The sequence below is a fragment of the Cryptotermes secundus genome, unplaced genomic scaffold, assembly GCF_002891405.2.
Source record: "Cryptotermes secundus unplaced genomic scaffold, Csec_1.0 scaffold400, whole genome shotgun sequence".
NCBI lineage: Eukaryota > Metazoa > Arthropoda > Insecta > Blattodea > Kalotermitidae > Cryptotermes > Cryptotermes secundus.
The window spans coordinates 2742266-2765895 of record NW_019723908.1 but is presented as its reverse complement, the minus strand read 5'-3'; the positions used below and the strand labels follow the sequence as shown (position 1 = coordinate 2765895).

At 41.8% G+C, this 23630-nt stretch overlaps 1 protein-coding gene across 1 annotated transcript in view; it reads right to left on the bottom strand.

The window, feature by feature from the left end:
* The window catches only part of LOC111862063, a 40305-nt gene extending 18941 nt beyond the window's left edge, over nt 1-21364 (bottom strand). Inside the window, exon 1 of the mRNA XM_023847136.2 lies at nt 20442-21364. The gene's annotated coding sequence lies outside the window, so the exon portion shown is untranslated. The remainder of the gene's footprint in view (nt 1-20441) is intronic.
* Between the last annotated feature and the right edge of the window lie 2266 nt (nt 21365-23630).

The following is a 23630-nucleotide window of genomic DNA, read 5'->3' as shown; positions in this document are numbered from 1 at the left end:
CATACGGCAAGAAAGGTAACACATCTGCTATTTGGTCTTTCAAAACGTCCACTATCGATAAACTGTCATATATAGCCTATATATATTATTTACGCCGCTCCATAGCTCAAGCGGTTAGTCGCTGGCTTCCCACTGCTGCTGCCCGGGTTCGATCCCGGGTCTGGACAAGTGGGATTTGTGGTGGACAAAGTGGCGCTGGGGCGAGTTTTCTCCCACTACTTCGGTTTCCCCTACCAATCTTCATTCCACCAAATTCTCCATCATCATAATCACCTGGGGCAGGTACAGTAGGCCAATCAGTGGCCGCCGTGCCGAGTGGACCCAGCTGGACTCCACCCCCCCACTAGCGAATTCAAATTAAAAAGTATAAATAGTGGAACTGCCCATTATGTAAACATAAAGATGTTTATCTCACTGAATACATTTTGGGTACTACTAACTTGGGTTTCATATCTTGATGCTCATAATTATAACTTAACAATAGCATAAAAATTGGGTCTACACAACAATGATATCTGCAGAATGAAGACAAAAATCAATGCCTGTACATAATAAATGTTAATAGGTTAGTGTTTATTTTTGTACAAAGTCAATAGAAAGTCCGTCGAGTGTAACAATTTGTAGGTCACTTCTTTATCACTTCTGCCTTACATGTTTCGGTTTGACACAACCATCATCAGAGGCACATAGTACAATCATGAAAACACTGTCGTTGTTTGAGATGTACACAGTTATGTTTGCTGCGTGGACACTGCTACAATATGTCGACGTGTAAAAGCACAACACTTGCTAGGATTGTTGAATGCACTATCAATTCTCACATTCCGTCCGAAACTGCCCTCAAGTTAAAACGCCAATGTTAAAATATTTAAAAAATTTAAAACATTTTATGTAAAATGTTAAGCTCCTCCTTGTTAATTCATCCCGAAGATGGGAGATGTCAGCTTAAGGTTGTATGGCTTATGGTTAGATGTTTCCTATGTGCTGTGTGTTGTGTACTTGTGTATTTTTGTCTTCATTATGCAGATGTCATTGTTGTGTAGACCGTCCCGTTTTACGCTGTTGTACACACACAACAGGATATACCATAAAGATTATAACTTAACAACGGCAGGTGCGTTTTGCGGTCTTTCATACCAGGGACATTTGCCTTAGCAGGTGCGAAATAAAGCGCATGAGGTCAATGAAGTGATGAGCTATTCCTGAGCCATCGTGTTGAGCCTCATCGGCTATAAAATATTATGTGTAGACCGACTGGGTATCGGTTGACGTTCCATTCATTTCCTCCAGTAGAACTAGGTGAATTCGTATTGTGACACGTAAATCCACCATTTTTTTTCCCTTGGCACTACAGCCCCAGTGGGCCTAGGCCTACCTCCATGAACTTCTCCGTTCACTTCGGCTTTTTTTCTAGATCTTACACATTCGGTAGGACTCCTTGGGCGGGTGATCAGCTCGTCGCAAGGCCTCTACCTGTACACAAGCACAGAGAAACGCACACACACACATCCATGCCCTGAGTGGGATTCGAACCCACGATCCCGGCTTCCGAGCGAGTGAAGACAGTGCATGCCTTAGACACGTAAATCCACCATTGAGCAGTTCCATTTCACGGAGAATTCTCTTTGCTACTATTTCTGTGCTGATGAATGCATTTCTGTTTTGTGTTTCTCTATGATATTTATATTTCATCTCAATAATTTATCACCAGCACAGTTCCAAATGATATGTTCCTTTCAATTCAAATCTTTCCTAATTATTTTGGACTTTGCTAGATGCGTATTGTGAACTGCTAAAGAATGAGGAATGACGGTCACGGTAGCCCAGCGGTCTAAGGCATGCACTGTGTTCGCTCGCTTGGAAACCGGGATCGTGGGTTCGAATCCTACTGAGGGCATGGATGGTTGTGTGCGTTTTTCTGTGTTTGTGTACAGGTAGAGGCCTTGCGACGAGCTGATCACCCGCCCAAGGAGTCCTACCGAATGTGTAAGATCTAGAAAAACCGAAGTGAACGGAGAAGTTCATGGAGGTAGGCCTAGGCCCACTGGGGCTGTAGTGCCAGGGGGGGGAGGGAAGAATGAGGAATAGAGAAGTGAACAGAAGAGTAAGTTGTCTCTGCGTCCAACCACCGCTCAGTGAAGCGGGTGAGACAATTGTGAGTAAAGCTTCTCACTTCATTAATATTTGCAGTAGATGTGCTCTAGTGGTCATAGTTCCTGGCTACAGATCCAGAGGTCCGGATTCGATTTCCGGCGCCACCAGATTTTTTGTGAGAAGTAGTGAGTCTGGAACGGGGCCCACTCAGCCTCATGTTGATAATTAAGGAGCTATTTCGAGGAAATAGCGGCTCCGGTCTAGAAAACCGAAATTAACGGCCGTGGGGATTCGTTGCGCTGACCACGCGACACCTTATATCCGCAAAAGTTGGCACTATCTTCGCCGACAAGCTGCCATCGCTCGGTCGGTATAGTTCGCTTGCGGACTAAATTCACGGAGTAGATGGTGACAGATGGGAGGGAATCTTCACTCTGCGGCAACTTCACCACTGGGGCTGTCCCCACGGTACTCATTGCTTGGGTGCGTAGAAGGCGTCAGAGCTCTGAACATGTCCTTGTTCTGTCACGAATCGAATCCTCAACCTCCATCCCATAAACGATAATTTTACTGAGTTGGGGCTCGGAATACGTCAAATTAAATTCCTACATTTTATGTACTTACTTACTCATGGAGTTGAGTCCTTCTTGAGCAACCGCCAATTCTGCAGCTAGTCTAGAATTTCTCAGCATTTTATGGAACCCGAAGGTTCATTACCGTGTTCATAAGAGCCCTCCACTGGTCCCTATCCTGAGCCAGATCAATCCAATCCATATCCATCGCATCCTATCTCTCTAAAAGATACAATGTATAAAAACTAACGCAGAATAGGGAAGTTTATTTGTCCGAATATTTCACCTCCGTGTTTATTGCATTGAGGATAGTAGCACTGCTATTATTTTTATTGTCTCTGACTTTTTTTACTTAATAACCTTCCAGCCGCACTAGGCCCTGGGGTTTACTCAGCCTCTAACAGAAATGAGTACCAGGAATTAATTAAATATTTTTCCTGGGGAGTAAAGCGCGGCCGGCGCGTAAGGCTGACAACCTTACCGCCTCTTTGAGCCGATTGTCTAGATAATGTGGGACCCTCAACGTCTCACAGCCCTATGGGTCTTCACGGCCTGGTACAGGGATAGCTTTACTTTTACTTTTTTACAAACTAAATAAGGCGTAAGTGATGTCCTTTTATACTCCAACCAACAACATATACTACACAGATTATGGTTATAGCGCCGTCTAATATGCATACTGTTACAGACCATTCGAACACTAAGGCCAAGACATGGACGTATATCGTATATCCACGATTCTTTACTTGTTCGTGTATTCTGTGTATGAGTGTGAGGGTGAGCCATAAACCTGGCCCTAGCACTGCAACCTTCAATGATCTATGTGTAGGTAGATGCCTTACGAGGGGTCAAACACCCTTCCAAGAAATCCTGCCAAATTGTTTCAGAAGTTGCTTCTGAATTTGAACAAGTTTGAGAGCCTAACCTGTAAAAACTTAAAAGGAAGATACAGTACCTTTCTGTCTCTGAGTCCAGTGACCCTGCCATTCGGCCAGTACATATCTTGGCTACGGAGGGAAATGAGAAATGTGAAAGTCAAGTGAATGAAATGAATCAGATACCACGCGGACCTAGACAATTTCAGTGGAGTACTGAATCCAAGATTCGGCCACGAATCACGTAAACATCACTAAACGCAGATATTAACTAACTTTCAAGCAAATTGGAGCATCTTAAACTAAAACCGATCAGTTGGTCAGTAACACAAAGTTGTAGATTTTACCAAACATGCAATAAGAGAAGCAGTTCTGTTCCCATGGAAAGCAACGCCGTGTATGCAATATGGACTGACATCTCTACCATTTGACACATATTCACTTCGTTTGTTTTTATTTCATTTTATTATTATTAAAAGATAGATTGAGAGTGTTATAAAAAAGAATTGAACATAATTTTGTACATGACATGACTAACGAATGATGAATGGGCCTTTGTTAATGTATGCTGTGAGCTTAAGCAAGTGGCAGAACAAGCAGCCATGGAAGGACGTCGTCATGAAGTTGCTTCGAGCTATGAGAGATGAGCGGTTTCTTAGGAGGTGGGGAAGTGCAGCTGGTAGCGACCAGACCGCTTGGCGCTCGCTCTACTGTCACTTTCGTAAACATGGAGCTCCCTTTGTTCAATAGCACAATTTTAAGCTACAACTTTGTGTACAGCTACACTTAACCCATACGAAGCCACTGTATTTGTATATTGTGGCCATAATGGAACAGATTCCTATATTTTACAGTTGTTTTATATGGAAATACAGCGTAGTCTCTTAACTTCTAATGACTTAACATGCAGCACAAGTTTCTGAAAACAAAATACGTAGGAAAATATTACAACCCGACAATAAATGAATAATCCAGAATGTTATGCGAAGGGAAACTTGGTGATTTATACAGGTTACCTGGTAATGCCATGGTAGTGAAATTATGCAGGCTAGGTTGCGAGACAAGGAATATATACAACATTCTGGCCAGGAAGCCTATAACAAAATGTCCACCGGGGGGAGAGAAGGAAGTAGAACATCATTTTAATTGATCGTAGGTTGTGAGGGTGAGGGCTCAATGGAACTGGTCTAGAATTACATCCAGGAACGGGTTTTAGTATTAACGATGTTGGACCATGGGGTTCTGTTACGACACTGTTAGTTAAATATCACAGAAGTATTAGGGAAATTTATTTCTCATTGGCCGTGACAAGGAAGATTACTTTTGAATGCAGGGACCACTGTGTGGATATTGCATTTTGGAAAGTTCAGGTGTGAAATAACTGTGTCAACAGCAGCATCAAAATCAACGAAGAATTTTTTAGAGGTGGAACCCTTTTGAGCATGTCGGAACTCATAGTCAAAAAGCATTAAAGGCTGGTAAAAATTCTCTAATTTGGAGTCCACATATATCTTTCTTCCAATATTTATGAATTTACATTACTCTGTATCCTTGATTTTAAGTCATTACAAATACAAATTAGTTTATTCCTGTCTTTCGTCTTCTTCTGATTAAGAAAAGGTAAAGCTATCCTTGTAACAGGCCTTGAAGGCCCATAGGGTTGTGAGACGTCGAGGCTCTCACATTTTCTCTATACAATCGGCTCACAGATGGCGGAAAGGTTGTCAACCTTACGCGCCGGCCCACCTTTACCCCCCCCCCAAGAAGATTTCTGGTACTCATTTCTGTTACAGGCTGAGTCGAACTCTGGGCCATAATGCGGCTGGAAGGATTAGATAAATTGAAAAAAAATCCACCTCATTGGGACTCGAACCCGCGACCTTCCGGCTTGTAGCATAGAGCCCCACATCCCAGCCATAACATCCAGTATTGAAAAGAATTCAAAATACAGGTTTCAAGAAACTCGTTTAAATAAGCATTTCTGATGAAAAAGACGGTAGGTGATGACAGATTTCCTGTTACTCTTAGATTCATCTGCATGCAAGATCAGCGCTATCTGCACCGAGCATGTGCAGTGCTCAGTCGGCGCACTGTGTTGCCGTAATCACATGCATCTTCAGTATGATTTTATTTATACAGAAATATTAGCTTTTATTGTAAACTTCTCTGCACAGAGCGGGATACTTTCACTGTGGATCACGGTTGAATTGTTAACATTCGTGTTTCGTGTATTCGAGGTACCGAATTCGTATTTCGGTCTGGAAATTATCTTTTATGACTAGTTATTTCGTGGTTTCCTTCAGTCCCTCGAGGAAATCCTTTCATGCTGCCCTAAGGCATGCTCACTCCCACTTTTATCGATGCCGTTTTCAATTCATCATACAAAAATCATCACTACCTTCGACGTTGCCTAATTTAAGCAATTGAAAAGCGTTGTTAAATAAACCAACATTGAATTAATAAGTTGTTTCCGATATTTTAAATGCTTATTCTTTTTTTATAGAACCCTTTTTGAACACACCCTTCCTTTTGCACTTCTGAGGCCTGATAACTTTCTGTATAGAGAGAAACAGTTGCTGTGACTTTAATGTTGTGGATATGTACTGCTGCAGTGTTCACTGAATTAGCATACGCATAAATAGAAGAATTAATGTTAATTCTCTTATGTGTTCATCTTCTCTTAAGAAGTTATGGCGGTTTTTTGAAGGTGCAGGGTACTTAATAGATTTGCAAGCACTATAGCAGAGGTCTGGTTCAGGTGACGTCAGTTTCCCACGTGCGCCGTAACTTCCTTGAATTGTTCATCTCACTCTAGCCTTACTCTTCTGCACCTCATTATTTCCCCCTCTCTTTCAGCGCCTTTTTTTTCGCAAGCAGCTGCTTTTTTTACATCTCCGCCATTAGGAGAGTACGCTCAAGATCACGGACGGCTCTGAGAGAGTGTTCCAAGTGTTCTGTGATACTGCCTAATATCACGAGGCACTCAGTTAGGGACAATAGCTACTAGGAGATTGTGCGTAACTTCACTTCAGCATCTGTCTCTTAGTGGTGCAACAGTAGGCTACCACAAAGATAAGAAAGGGCGCAAAGTGGGGCATCCCCCCTCCCACCTCGACACCCGATGTAGGCTGTTGGTGTTGAGCTCTGTCTTATTCAAGCACAAGTCACATTGCGTGATTCCATGATCGTGGCATAGCAAAGACGTCTCTTCGCGGTAAAACGACATGAGCAGGCTCTCACATCGAACTGCGGATATTGCAAATGAAGCAAGAAATGCGTGTTAGTAGAGATTATATGGCATTTATTTTAATTTATTTATTACTTTAATAATTGAATTAATTTTTCTTTACTACACGAGAGAAAATAAGAACTGACACAATCCATATTTTTAATTGTTCTTGGGAATCGCTACAGCCTGGAGCGAGGTTTTACTCCAGTCGCTTCCTGCTTGCCGGCCGTAATTTACTCGTTTTTGCTGTACGTAATATCAAGCTGGGTCTTTCTCACTTTGGTTACAATATCTTTAACATGGTTCCTACACTTCTGAGGTGTAGTTACCCTCCTTAGTTTTCTTCGGACTTCAAGGATATCTTCGCCGCAGTGGTTCGTATTCCAGTTACTTTCTTACTCCATTCTTTGTCTATATAGCAGTTTATTTTCTTCAGTTCCGTACATGAAATCTGAAAATTTTATTTTAATTTGATGCCTCTATGTATTTTCCGCTGAAGTCCTGTAATCTGCAGTAAAATTAGTACATAACTCACATCTGCTGCTTCTGTTCTTTGGGTGTCCCTTTCCATGATTGCTTCGGCCTTACCGCTCTTTACTCAGTAAACAAAGACACACAGGAAATTGTGGAAAGAACTAAAGCCTACTTTCGTTTGATACGACACGGACCGTATAGAAAACGCCTCTAAAGATTCTTCGTTGCAGCGGGAACGTCTTTACCTTTTTTATACCTAGATACCATAGGGCATACACAGACCCATAGACACATGCGTCCAACAATTTTTCTATTGTTACGTGTATTCATTGTAGTGGGAACGTGTTTACTGAGCCGTTGCCTAGCAAAGAAAGGAGGAATTTATGAAGTATGCCGTTGAGGGGGCCTCAGGTGTCATTATATACATACCAAATTTCATTCAAAAGTTGATAGGGTATAACAACAAGTAATGGCCGCTTCGTTAAATATTTCTGTCCAGATAATTGAGAAGATTATTATCTGCAGCAGGGCTGTCAAACTCGCTGCACCAATTTGCTTTCTATCTGTGTTTTTCGGTTCGCGAGAATATCCTCCTTTCCTCAAAATATGTGTTACCGCTTTCCGCCTCTTTAAACAAGAATGTAAATACGTATACTATGCAGTGCATGTTCGACAGAAGGGATTATGAATGAAGTAATGAAGAATACGATGAATTCCTAGCCTGTAATAAACAGTCATTATATCCACATGCAGTTATTCACTGTTAGTTTATGATATTTCCTCCTGAAACTATATAACATAGACCTTTTTTTATTGCTAGTGGGGTGGAACTTGTACTGCGGCCACTTCTGGCCTATTGTACCAGCCCCAGATGATAGGTGAGGGTGACTGTGGAGCAATTGGTGGAATGAAGATTGGCAGGGGAAAGCGAAGTACTCGGAGAAAACCTACCTCAGCGCCACTTTGTGCACCACAAATCCCACTTGACCAGACCCGGGATTGAACCCGGGCCGCCGCGGTGGGAAGCCAGCGACTAACCGCTTGAGCTATGGCGCGGCCTAACATAGACTTACCAAACTACGAATAAGAAGCAATCAATATTGAACCATCGATCAAGTGTCACGTAACTTCGAACAAGACCAAGAGTAACCTTGAATGCGCAGAAGAAAAATTTCAGACAAGGGGTGGGTTCGAGGGTGTGACAAGTGACAGGCGGCCAGTTGTTTGTAAGGCACCCCCGAAGCAGGTTATACTTACGGTTTTTCTATCATCTGTTTAAAAATGTCAGTTTCCTTGTGCGCTAAATCGTACATGAGTAAGAAATTAGGTCAGGGTATAGGTCTACACTTGTTCGAAGTTACGTGACACTGTTCTTATACAATATGAACAAAAATTAAGTATGTATAAATTGTTCCAAAGTCGTATTGTGATGGACCACTACATTATACAAAACTTTCTGGGAAGAACTAGTCGCCTGCTGCCCCTTGATAGGACAAGGGCCGTACAAAAAAAGACGCCTCCCACAGTCTTACCTGTCCAATAATTTTTATATTGTTGCTTGTATTTATTGCCGTGGAAACGTGTTTACTGAGCTGTTGCCTAGCAATGGAAGGAAGGACACACATATACACACATGCTGATGGGAGGGATTTATGATATACGCCGTTGAGGGCATGCTCAGGTGTCATTATATACGTGTACATATCAAGTTTAATAAAGATTGTGTCAGCTATTCAAAAGTTAATAGGAGGGTGAGATTTACAGACACACAAGACACACAGACAGCATGGAGTTCGCACAAGCCTATTTTCGTTTTTCAAAGGTAAGGAAAATAAGCTAAAAATTAAACAGACGCAGTCTAAAGAAAATGAAGACCCTTCATTTGTTTTTGTCTTCACCATTATCGTTTTCTGGAGATTATGGCTGATTGTTGAACATGAAAGGTCGAAAATGTATTCATAACATCTCTTCTATTTATTTTTCTCTCCGATAAAGATTTAGCGAAATACGGACAGGAAAGTCTGTGGTGTTTCATGTAAGTCCGTCGTTAAACAAGACAGTCCAACTGAAAGCCGATAATCCTCAAGGAATATTCGTATTTTTTTTAAATATCTAATTTCATGGGAATCCGTCGGACGGTTCTCGAATTGTTCCATGCGCACGCGCAGATGGACGTATGTACTTAGCGAACCTAACAAGTTCTCAATGTGGTTGCATTCTCGCCTGCAAATGTCACTCATCTTGGCGAGTAATTGAAGTCAGGCAAATAAATTTCAGCTTGATATGTGTGATCTACAGGCAGACAAATTTCTGAATACAAAGGCCGAAATCGGTGAAGAATTCTTCAAACGTTTACCTTAAGTACGCTACTCAAACATAATAGACATATATTACTTAAATGTGTGTTCCATACTTGGGTGTACATATTTATGCGAGAGTAATTTCTTAGTCATAAATTAGGCCTATAGAATGTCTGGATGTCTTTGTTCACTAACAGAAGAATATGTTTTCCATTTATTTCAACTTGCTACGAACCAGATAAATCATTTCTATATATTCTAAAGGACAACGACCGCCCATAATGTTCACATTGAAAACAACTCAGAGTGGATATCTCCTCTGCCTTTTCATAAGGAAATATGTTGAAATTTCCTAAATTTGTGTGTAGCATTATACTATATTATATTATCTTTAAAATATACAAGTGTCTTGCAGCATTATGGTTGTAGGGTTATGTATAAAACCTGTTTCACTTTCTTTCTGACCATGAACATAATTGTCGTTCTTAGTGTCAAATATTTTTATTTTAAAGTTAATTCCAATTCAGTCTGATAACAGAATCACCACGTAAAAATCCATAAAGTAAACACGACACAACATGCAGTAATGTTTGTAACATGTAATAAAATACCTGACACAGAAACCTAAGGAACACATCATACAGACACTAGATTTGTCACACAACATCAAGACAGCATCAGTCTCTTCGGTGCGTGTTTTCGTTGATCACGCAGCTGCCACCACTGTAACGTCCTGGTGGCAGGGGGGCGTGGAGGTATCCCACCGCTGCCACCACTTTGTTACACCTCAGGGGGAGGGGGTGAGAACTTATAATCACTTTCGTCTGTTATTCTCTTTCGCTAACATCTATGTTGCACTCGGCTACCGTCGGCTGTCTTAGCTAAGGTAGCTCGGGATCGGGCGAGGACAGGATGGTTACTGGCGGGTGACTCAAAACTCCCTGCGAACATTTCTACTATGTACCTTCTCTATTTACAATAATAATTACATGAGGAAAAAGGTTTGCTTTTGATCTGTCTATCATGACTCTTATCCTAAACTAATTCTACCGACCTTGGTTGTGGAGGGGAGGTGCCTTGAAACTGTGCTCCTATCATTGTCTGTCACTCTCCGTTCATTTCTACCCTGTTCTACCCTGGCTCTCACTTGGTACACTGGAGACTGCCTTATGATCTCACAATATCCATTAGTATATGTCACTCACGATTAATTTCCCGAGATAAAGACTACAAACTCGGGTCTTTAAGAAGTGTTAAATTCGCCACGTGTGCTGTTCCCGCAACAAAGTGTTTTATACCAAATTTATCATCTCGTCTATAGGCCTATGTCCTATATGATATACTTTTTAATAACTTTAGGGGCCTAATTTCGTACAGAGATTATCTGCTTATCGTATGAAGATTGGATCCAGTTTTGTTTTCAGCAGGACAATGAAATCCTATGCAATTTACTTCTTTATTTGTGACGTAGTTACTACCTGAAGATAACCGACACTGGTTGAGACATGTAGTGTAATTAATTTTAATAATAAAAATATTCGAGATTTGAGAAAATTGCTTAATGAGGAGCTTCATGATTTGTACTCTTCTCCCAGAATAATTAAAATGATTAAGTCAAGGGGGATGACGTGGGCAGGGCATGTAGCACGAATGGGGGAGACGAGGAATGCATATAGGTTATTGGTGGGAAAGCGAGAAGGAAAGAGACCACTGGGAAGACCAAGGCGTAGGTGGGTGGACAATAAAATTTATCTTAGAGAGATGGGGTGGTATGGATTAGATTGATTTGGCTCAGGATAGGGACAAGTGGAGGGCTCTTGTGAACACGGTAATGAATCTTCGGGTTCCATAAAATGCTGGGAAATTCTTGAATATCTGCAGAATTGAAGCACAATAGACCACTGTAGGTCGCGGTGCAAGGGCCGAGAAGGCCTACCACTCATACATTCATCTTTAGAATTGGCGGCTCCACAAGAAGGGCTCAGCTCCATGAGTGAGTAAGTAAGCCATAAAAATATTTATCACCATGTAAGATAGTTGTGTTGATGGTCACAGAGAGCGAAACATAAATTTTACTGATAACTATATTACATAATACAACAGGATGCAAAATCCTGAGATCTTACTGGTGTATTTGTGCATAATATGCACGTACATCTGATAAATGCAAGGCAGATATTTGCATCGATACATGAGGAAACTAGTCCCGCGGGTTGGTGCACAAGGCTTGAAGTTGGATAGCCCTGATTTACAGCTCACCTTGGGTTCCGAAACATGCCGGCTACGACTGCGACCTGTGTTCGTCCTATACACAAAGTTTTAAGTCTAAAGACGAGGGAACGGGAAGCCCTGCGGTCATAACCGTACAAGTCCAGACTGGTTTCTAACCCTAGAATTTTCACCTTATCTATGTAACACGTAAAACGTTGATTTTAATGTTCGTAGTAAATACGTGGAACATGGCATAAAAATAACACCTTGGCTGTATGAGACTTTGAAGTGTTTGAAAAATGTGACAGTGAAAGGATTACTCCAGCCATTAGTTATAACGTGCCGGCCACGGTAGCCGAGCGGTCTAAGGCATGTACTGTCTTCGCTCGCTTGTAAACCGGGATCGTGGGTTCGAATCCCACTCAGGGCATGGATGTTTAGTTTGTGTGTGTGCGTTTTTCTGTGTTTGTATACAGGTAGAGGCCTTGCGACGAGCCGATCACCCGCCCAAGGATTCCTACCGAATGTGTAAGATCTAGAAAAACCGAAGTGAACGGAGAAGTTCATGGAGGTAGGCCTAGGCCCATTGGGGCTGTAGTGCCAAGGAAAAACAAAATTAGTTAGAACGTAAATGTGTAGTTGTCCGTGTGCTTAATTAAGCAACAGACCCTGAAGACGTAGAGTAGAAGTTAATTTTTACGCAAACTTAACCTCGGCATTAGGTAAAATAAGTGGTCAGTTTCACGTCCAAGCCTCTTTATCCTTGACGTAAGAGCACCACTGTACCAAACAGAGAGGGAATTATATGCCCCTACCAGGACTCGAAATCTGGTTACCCGACCGTCCAGCCCTCAGTCTAGTAGATTCTAAAGGGTTCCGACGATGTTGTCTAACACACAGAATTACTGGGGTTTTGGGCTTTTTCCATAGTCCTGTATTCTAGACAATATAAGACACGATGTTTCGGAAACTGGATTTATTTCCGTCCTCAGGTGAAAGGGGAAGAAGGCACCTACTCAGTTGGGACCCTTAGAAAGAACAAATATAAAGCTCTTTCTAAGGGGCACAATTGAATACGCGTTTTCTTCCCACTTCACCAGAAGACGGAAACAAATCCAGTTACCGAAACGTCGTGTCTTATATTCTTTAGAATACCGAACGATGGAAAAAGTCCAGAAACCCAGTAATTCCTCAGTCTAGTGCCAGATAAAACAAATGTTACAAGTTCTCAATGCGCATGTTTCGGCATAGATTAAAGGGCAGATTCATAATCCTTAAGGGATGGAATGGAGAATGTGTCTGTATCACTCTACAAGACTACACGATGTCACAACCCAACAGACCAAAGTCTCAATAATCAGAGCTGTGAAGACCTCAAATGTACACCTTAATTAACAATTTTTATTGTTTTTCTCAGCCCCTTCCAAAAGATTTTCTTGAGGGAAAGTAAAATTTCTATTAGATCTAGTATAATATGTGTAGTTGAGAAGGCGTTGTTAAATGGACTAAGAACCAGCATTAGAGATTGAGCAGGCTGAACGAACATATATTCTTTCTCTGTCTTTTCTAGACTGGATTTTATTCATGTTAAGTTCTCCTCTTCCTAATAGAAACGAGGCACGATCTGTAAGATATTGAACGTGGCCGATTGTCAGAAGAACTGTCACGATCCAATCCGAAGAACCAGCTGTCAAGTACGATCTGTCCTGAAAAAGAAATCTTTATCAAGTTCGCCGCCGATAGAGGAAATGAAATACGGACTATGGTAAATATCGGGCTTGTTGTGGCTTTTTTGTCTGATCATGCTGACTCTCAGATACTCGGAGAAGCTTTTTTGTGAGCGTGGAATAGATTTAATCTGCCTTAACCTTTTAAGGACTAATGTCCAATGTATCGTCACCGAAATATCCGCTTGCGGTTGTGTATGTTTGCTGTGAGGACAGCTTTCTTTTTTTGTGTGTGTTTCATTGCGGTCATGAATGAACTTGGCTATTAAATGGCTGCCAACGTATGACATGTTACACGTTCATATGCGCCTTTCCATATATCAGGTGGTTAGACGCAAGCTGCTCACCGCGAAGGCTCCGGCTTCAGTCCCATGTGACTAAATTTGAGAGTACTGGCACTGAAACATATACGTACTTTCCTCATTTCTTCGATTCCCTCTCCCCTTTTTTAATGCTAGTGGGGTGGGACTAAGTCCCTTGTACTGCGGCCACTTCTGGCCTATTGTACCAGCCCCAGATAATAGGTGAGGGTGATAGTGGAGCAATTGGTGGAATGAAGATTGGCAGGGGAAACCGAAGTACTTGGAGAAAACCTGCCCCCGCGTCACTTTCTCCACCACAAATCCCACTTGACCAGACCCGGGATAGAACCCGGGCCGCCGCGGTGGGAAGCCAGCGACTAACCGCTTGAGCTATGGCGCGACCATTTCCCCCCTTAATAATCACTCGACTGTTGTTCCATACCCTTATATGACCGCCACATAAGATATGAGAGAGCCCTGGCGAGACAGCAGTTTACCACAATCTCAGTCTCCATTTTTTTATTGCTAGTGGGGTGGGACTAAGTCGCTTGTACTGCGGCACTTTAATGAAGCATTTGTCACGGTAGTCGAAGACATGTATTGTTTTCGCTCGCTCGGAAGCCGGGATCGTGGGTTCGTATCCCACACAAGGCATGGATGTTTGGTGTTTGTGTTGTCCTGTGCTTAGGTAGAGGACTTGAGACGAGCTGATCACTCACCCAAGGAGTCCTTATTTACTTACTTACTTACTTACCCATGGAGCTGAGCCCTTCTGGAGGAGCCACCAATTCTGCAGCTTACTCAAGAATTTCCCAGCATTTTATGGAACCCGAAGGTTCATTACCGTGTTCACAAGAGACCTCCACTGGTCCCTATCCTGAGCCAGATCTATCCAATCAATAGCATCCCATCTTATCTCTCTAAGATCCATTTTAATATTGTCCACCCACCTACGCCTTGGTCTTCCCAGTGGTCTCTTTCCTTCTGGCTTTCCCACCAATATATATGCATTCATCGTCTCCCCAATTCGTGCTACATGCCCTGCCCACCTCATCCTCCTTGACAAATATAAAATTATAACAAGTTTACAGAACTAAATATGTATTCCCTTTTTCGTTTGATAATTTATGCATGATTGTAGTGAGACGTATTACTTTTCATATAGACCTAATGATAGGCCAGTCAGTTGACTATGAGCGAGTTTCGCGGCGTTAAGACCGAATCTGTAACCCACACGTTCCCCTATCCAAATGATACATGAGCTCTTTCAACGGGCAAAGTGGCCAGGACATGAAGCTGATCCCTAACACCCAAGTAGGGCCAAGGTTAATAACGCATGGCGCTATACCTCCACTTCCATATACACATTCACGGATCTGTGCTTAATTAAGCACAAGAACATCTTTGGCCTTTTACGGTGGATAAATGCTGAATCATAAATCAGGAATGATACTGAGGACAACCTTCGTGACATAATGAGACCCTGCGCAGGCGATCTGATGACGGTGCAAACCTGTGGGGCACACAAATTTCCTTTCTAACACTCACGGTATAATTTTATATGTGCGTCTGAAACTGGGTCCAGTGGCAAGATGCTCATGGCCAGCTTCACGAAAGGGATTCGTTAATGTCAGTTATACCCTTTCCCATAATTAAGCATCACATTATGAACACTTGACCGCTTCTGTGGTCTAGTGTTCAGAATTTCTGGCTACAGATCAGGTCCCGGGTTCGATTCCCGACGCTACCATATTTTGTGAGAAGTAGTGAGTCTGGAACGGGATCCACTCAGCCTCGTGAGGATAACTGAGGAGCTATTTCAAGGAAATAGCGGCTCCGGTCTAGAAAACTGAAATTAACGGCCGTGGGGATCCGTTGCGATGATCACGCGACACCCTCTATCCGCAAAAGTTGGCACTAACTTCGCCGATAAACGGCAGTCGCTCGGTCGGTATAGTTTGCTTGTGGACTACAGGCCACGGAGTTATGAACGCGTAAGGGTATTGGAGGTAAAACATATTGGCACATTACACTCTTAGCTTCGACAGTAGATGGACCTGGATGGTCAGCTTTACGCCCGTGGCGTTTTATTTACGGGGAAATATCCCTCGGTGGGCCGCAGTGGTGTGCTGGACGATATGGAGGAAAGGAAAATGTCCCGTCTCTGCTGGGAATCCAACTCAGGCTCCTGATCTTTCAGCCCGTAGTATACATAAAATACCGACTGAGCAATCCCGGCTACGTCCATACTGGATTCAGAAAACGGACAAGCAGATGGACATACAAGTAAGAGAAATCTGATGGTAGAATTCGGTTCCCCGAAATGTATGAAAATGAAGGATCTGGCCTTACACTGTAACTCCAAAGCCTATTACACAGCACAAAGGAAACAAATGCACTGCGTGGGTCATGAGAGGATTTCGGTTTTTCTTATGATTTTCTGGTGAAGTAGACCAAACTTTATATCCCGTGCAAAGAGATGTTAAGGAAGGTAACGCAACACAATACAGAGAGTTAATAACCAATCACATACGCCGCGATAACAAGGTCTGTCTTCAAACGTTTACAGTTACTTAGCTGGATAAAATTCTTCCCGCTTTTATGGAGCCCTAAGTTTTGTTATCAGATTCACTGTCACTGTACCCTGTCCTGGGCAGGTTGAATCCAGTCCACAATTGCCCACTCTATTTATGTATTAATGTTGCATCTTTTTTCTGCCGCTGTTTTTGTGTCATACATCTTACAGTATAAAATGTCACGGCATGTTGAAAGCATATCATCTCCAAACTCATCCACAACTAAATGACACGAAGTAGATGGCTTTGCTTTAGGCATCGTGATAAAATTAATCACTCTAGCGTAACACAAAACTGAACTTTTCACACTGAGAACCTTTCGTCAACTGTAACCTTGTCTGTACGGTCAAGGGCAAGAAAGTGAACGCAGAAGAAGTTTTACTGAATATCAGTATGTCATACGAAGTGAGAGATTCCTACTAGAAATATTTGTAACTAAATAAATTGCTTTGCAAAGAACTTGAAAGGAGTCGCAGTGTGAGTGACCGCCGTCATACCTTGCTGCCAACTAAAAATGTTTTATGTATGTATTGTCAGCATTTTCCGCAAAACGAACGGACACGACGGGACAGGATTACAACGTATTACTGTGTACTGTGGTAGAAGGTACTTGGAGTGCAACTGAATCTGTCTTAGTAGAGAGCGATTAGCAGAAAAAGAAAGAACACTTTACTTCCATATTATTCACATTTCAGAAAATATATGANTCAACTGCTCTGAAGATGGAGGCGCTACGTTCCTCCGAAACGTCGGCCAAAACGAAGAATACACGGTGCCTAAACCCAGAAGACAACTTTCTTCATTGTCATCGCCGTGAAAACCTCAAAACTTAAATATTCTTAAAAGTTCAAACATTTACCGAAAAATTACTCGAAATCTGAAGAAATGATCTAAAATTTAAAAATGACGAAACGTGACCAAAAATTACCTATAAAATTTACATTTCTGCAACCAGCAGCTCATTTCCGGGATTTATATATTTAAGAGCATCGCATATGATACAAGGAAAAAAAATATCTTGTCATTAATATCCGGGTCCTGGACTAATCACTGTAAGTAAATATTTGTTTCATACGGTATTTTTTCTGTTCAGAATGGTCTAAAATTGGGAGATGCTTTATCGCCATTGTTTTTAAATTTGCTTTATAATATATCATTAGAATGGTTCAGGGACTGAAATTAAATGCGACACATCAGCTGCTAGTCTGTGCCGATTGTGTAAATCTACTGGGGGTAATATAAATAAGACAGAGGAAACACAGAAGCTCTAATTGACGCAACTAATGAGAATGGTCTAGAAGTAAACGCAGAGAAAACTAGGAGCATGTTGATGCCTCATTACCAGAGTGTAGGTCAAAATCATAACGTAAAGATACTTAATAGATTTTTTAAATGTGCGGAAGTTCTTATATTTGGAAAGGACAGTATCAAATTAAAGTTTGATTCACAGGGAAATTAAGAACAGACTGAATTCACGTAATGCTTGCTACCATTCAGTTCAGGGCCTTTTGTTTCCTTGCTTGATATCTAGAAAAGTAAAATTTGGAACATTATAATTATGCCTGTTTTGCCTGTGGTTTTGTGAGGGTGTGAAACTTGGTCTCTGACGTTAAAGGAAGAAAATAAACCAAAGGTATTTGAGTACAGAGTGCTTAGGAGAATATCTGGAATGAAGAGGTATGAAATGGTAGGAGGTTGGAGAAGACTGCATAATGAGGAGCTTCATAACATGTATTCTTTTTTTTTCCTTGGCACTACAGCCCCAGTGGGCCTAGGCCTACCTCCATGAACTTCTACGTTCACTTCGGGTTTTCTAGATCTTACACATTCGGTAGGACTCCTTGGGCGGGTGATCAGCTCGTCGCAAGGTCTCTACCTGTACACAAACACAGAAAAACGCACACACACAAACTAAACATCATGCCCTGATTGGGATTCGAACCCACGATCCCGGTTTCCAAGCGAGCGAAGACAGTACATGCCTTAGACCGCTCGGCTACCGTGACCGGCATCTGTATTCTTTACCAAGCATAATTAGAATGATGAAGTCAAGGAGGATGAAATGGGTAGGGCACGTAGCACGCATGACGAGAATAGGAGTTCGTGGGAAAGCCAGAAGGAAAAAGGCCATTGTAAAGACTCAGACCTAGGTGGGAGGATAATAAAAAAATGGATCTTGGAGGGTTGTGTAGGGTGGTATGAACTGGCTTGTTCTGGCTCAGGATAGTGACCAATGGAGGGCTCTTGTGAAAGTGGTAATGAAAATTTGGTTTCATGAAGTTTTGGAAAATGCTTGAGTAGCTTAGCGACTGGTGGCTTATCAAGGACTCAGCCCCATGGCGTTAGTTATATTCTCTATAGGCGTACGCCCATTGCCCTTCTTGGCACTGAGGATAACATTCTGTCATGATAAAGTGCATAGAAATTTACTGTTACGTTGAGGCTCAACACTCGTGTTGCATGGCCGTGTTCACTGAAGTGTTAGTGGCGAATAGTGTCAGGGCTTAAGGTCTCTGGAAGTCACAACTGCACTAATTCATGACGGACTTTCGTCGATAACCAACTACATGCAAACCTAAGACAGAATATAATATTACTCAGTTCATTCAAGTCTATAATTAATTTATAGATGAAGCTGACACCCTTGCAAGCCCAGAGTTCTAATCTGAACCGAGGGGTTGGAGAAAATTTCCTTAGTTTGCCTCAGAGCCTCGTATCAAATTCTGAGGAAACTCAATGCTGTATAGGTGACACTAATTCAACTCGTCGAGGAAGATCGCAGATGATATGAAACCTCAGTTCATCTCCATGTTCATAAAAGCTCACCATTGATCCGTATAACAAACTTTCTCAATATTCTTCACAAAATGTTTCTCTAAATCTGTTTTAATTCTTATATTTTCCGCCACTCTAAAGTTTCCTCTTTCTTCAGGTTTTCCAGATAAACTTCTTTATAATTTCCGGTTTCATCAGTTAATGGTTATGCTCCCGAAGTTAGTTCAAATAATTAGACGCCTTACCTCAAGCTCGCACTAATTTCATCGCAGTTTATAAAGTTCCTGCAAAACGATATTACTGAACCGTGATGGTTCCAGCAACAAAATGACCGGTAGTGTAACATTATGAAAACCAAGTAAAATTATGTAAAAAATGAAGATGAAATTGATTGCCTTGTTTGTTGCCCTCTGCAGTTCTGCTATTTTAGATTAGGCTACCGGAACTTGATCGTGGTAGAGGCGTGTAATTTTCTCTGCACCACCACCACATCCAAATCGGCCCTGGGCCCCACGCGGTCTGTACCGGAGAGAGGCTTTTTCTCTTCTGGAGTAAAGCTGTCTTTATTTTAACATTTCCACGGACGTTTAAACTCCATGGCCTGTAGTCCGCAAGCGAACTATACCGACCGAGCGACCGCCGCTTGTCGACGAAGTTAGTGACAAATTGTGCGGTTAGAGGGTGTCACGTTGTCAGCGCAACAGATCCTCATGGCCGTTAATCTCGGTTTTCTAGACCGGAGCCGCTATCTCCTTGAAATAGCTCCTCAATTATCCTCATGAGGCCTGACAGGCTAGCTCAGTCTGTATAACGACTAGGCTACAAGCTGGATAACCAAGAAATCGGGGTTCGATTCCCAATGGGCAGTTTCCAAACCGATTCTGCGACCCACCAAGCCTCAGATCGAATAGGTACCGAGGGGCGGGCCCTTTACCTAGGACTGAAAGCTGCTAAAGCGTGAAATAACCTGTCTCTATTCCCGAGGTTGAATATGCGTAGAACTAGACGTCTACTCTCCCAATACTTTGCTGTCCTATGCTTAATTAAGCACTATTTCTTTCTTACCTTCTTTTTGATTTCAAATTTGCAAACTGATGGCTTTAACTGTTGAAAGACGGTATGATAATAGAGGTTTGTTTTCATTCATAACTGAGAAGATGAGACAGTTGATTTGTTTACAATATCTTACAATAAGCGCGACCAATCAGGGCAGAACAGTTCAGTCGTAAGGCTATTTATATCGCGCGTAACAAGAAAGCAAATTTAATCACAGTATTTGGGAGAGCCCTCCGAATGAATATCTTACCTCTGCAGGTTATTCGCAGCAACGCGACGTCTTGCTCGGGGCCACGGAGCGGCTTCGTCTTCCCGCCAAACTTCAGAGCGCTTGCGCTGACTTTTAATCACACGTCAATAAATTATGAACAGAAAAATCTCGCGTCAAATCCGCAGATCTTGACTGTTCATTTGTTAGGTAGTTATTGCACTTTGTCACTTGCTGTGTAATCTATGCTCCTTATCACCACCATTCACTTTAGACTCGTTTATACCTAACCTGAATCTTCGTACTTTAGACCGACAGTAGTAGTTCTTGAACTCTCCTGCATTCATCTCTCGTCTCGTTCGCGAATTTTGCATGCATCCTATGGTCTGTGCATCCTACATGCGTTCACGGAACTTTTCACGTTGAAAGTAGAAGAAATTAACGACCACTGAGCACCTACTAAGCAAAAACTTCCTTTTAAGATAACACTTTCTTCACCACTTGACCTTCACTGTTTTCGTTCCTGGGTCAGACATTATTTAAAAGCGAAACAATATTTTATTTTAACTTCCGAAAGCATTAAATTGTAGATGTGTTAATGAATGTAATTTTATGAAGTAGAAACGCTAAATTTATAATTTATTTTTGTACAGTTCTTACGACAAAAAAAAATCAGTAAAAGAACACGCTGATGATCTTAATATATAGTCACTCGATGAAAACATTCGATGACACTAACTATGACATTGATGGCGTAGCTACATGCCATATGTCTGACTCTCTCTTCGCGTCTTGCCCCTATACAGGTCACTACCACTTCAAACCAGCAAACAACATGCATCACATCAGACCATGCACTAACTCAGTCTCAGAGTACAGCGAACTTATAAAACGACGCAAGGGAAATGTTCCTATTCTCCATGACGACGACAATGGAAAAAGAGGAACGTCTTGAAGTAACAGTGGCTACGACCAGGCAACAAACTCCGCCCAATTTCGACTACGTCATTGCTACGTCATTATTTTGAAGCCACGCGGCGATGGACTAGTACTATACCGTGGAGGGGAGCCAGAGTTGTAACTTTCATGTGCAGGCTGTCATTAGTATAGTGATCTTTGCCGTGTGCTGTACTGCCGTCTTTTGTTCGAATTTACAGAACGACGTGGTGTAATGATCAGCACCCCTGCTTTATATTTGGGAGAGGCTGGGTTCGAATATTGGTCTGGAGACCGAAAACTGCTTTGTGATTATCATAATTTTCGCAAGAAAATGAGGGATATCTTAAAATAGGGCACGGTCTATTTTCATTCACACTTTTTAATTAATAACTCACGAACAGTCTAAAATTAAATCCTATAGAACCAACGCATTTCTAAAACTGTACCAAATGAGACAGTACAGTTGGTACACTTCTGAACCGTTACGGACATAGTAAAGGCAAAGAAAATTGCAAACTGTTGCCGTAATTGAGCACCACGCCATGAAGACGTATGGTGGAGTGAAGGCATAGCGCCACATATTTTTAACTTTTGCGTAAGGAGGAAGCGATTGTCATCTTCACGCCCTTGTCACTTTACTCCAGGAGAAGCATCACCTCATGCTTATCGGGGTTATGGGGCCGACCCCAAAGCCCGTTTGGAATTTGCGGTGAGAGGGAAATCCGTACTTCTGCCGAGAATCGCACCCCGGACGTCCAGACTTTAGCCTTATCGCCGTAATGACTTAACTGGCCCGACTTCTAGCGGAAATAAGAAGAAATATACTAATATCTGCACTATGAATTGAATCCGGTCTGTCCAGTCTGTGGCCGTTAGATTTCCGGTGTCATTAATGAGGCAGAAAACAGGAATACTCCAAAGCAGCCTGCAGTAAACAAAACTTTAAGTGCCCGCCAAATATCTGACATAACCAGTGGTTGCGCTCTGTGTCGAAAAGTATAATACATTTCATATAAAACAAAAGCGCAGTATTTTCGTAGACAAGTAATTTGGTTGGCAGTGTTCTTGTTCGAAATATTTCGACCTGCTAAATTAAAAATAATGAACTCTCGATCATCTGATGAAACAGAAGCCTTCTTTAAAGCAGACATATAATCTGATAAGATAATTCCACGATTTTCATGCAATCCGAAGCATAATTAATCACAGTCACAAAATTCTACCATCCTGCCATGAACAAGTTGAATTCAGTCTACTCCCATATCCTATTTCTGATATATTCATTTTAATAATATTCTCCCATCTACTTACCGACTTCCCAAGTGATTTCTTCCCTTAAGTTTTCTGACTAAAATTCTGTATGCATTTCTCATCTCCCTATGCATGCTGCATATCTCACCCAGCTCATCCTCCTTGATTTTGTTAGACCAGTAATATTTTGTGAAGAGCAGAAGAAATCAGAAAGATCTTCGTTTTGAAATGTTCTTTATACTACTCTTAGTTTATATCATATCCAAATATTCTTCCCGGCACTTTGTTCTAAAAACCCCTCAAATACTTTCCATCGGTGACATTTGAGTGGCAAAATATAGAATTATATCGGGCATACACAGAGTCTTACATGTAGCTGGAGACATGAACACATGTGTAGGACACGAACTCCTGTGAGGATGAATATTCTTGTATAGCTCGCGTATTTCCTCTCGAATCTGATTTTGAATTCATCTGCATCAATCCAACCGTGAGAGCTGAGCGAAATACAGTTGATACAAATGAAATAAAATGAAATGATTGTATTCGGCTGCACTAAGAAATGTTAACATTTATGGCTAAAAACCATAAATACGTAGAAAGTGTTGATTTTTAAATCCCAGGAGAAGAGATATCCTCGAAGACATAGTTGTAAACGGAAGGAAAACAACATTAGAAAGATACTTCACCTCTATGAAGAGGTAAGCTGAAATTGACTGGTCTGATAGCCGAACTAAACATCTGCCACTCGTTCAAGAAAGACATTGCACCATGGAATCATTTGGTTAATTATTTATAATGATTCTTCCACCAGCCCTTTAAATATTTCAATTAAAACACACATAAGCATATACAAATGCATAGCGACATGGCCACAAAAATGGACAGCCCAGGAACTGGATTTCGATGCAAGTTTAGGAGAAATATCTCTTCATAGGAAGCTGAGAGGTTCTGGGGCCCACCAAGCTCGTTGTCCAATGGTACAGGGAGGGAGATCATTTCGACAGGAGAGTGGAACTGATCAGTCTCCTCCACGTATTT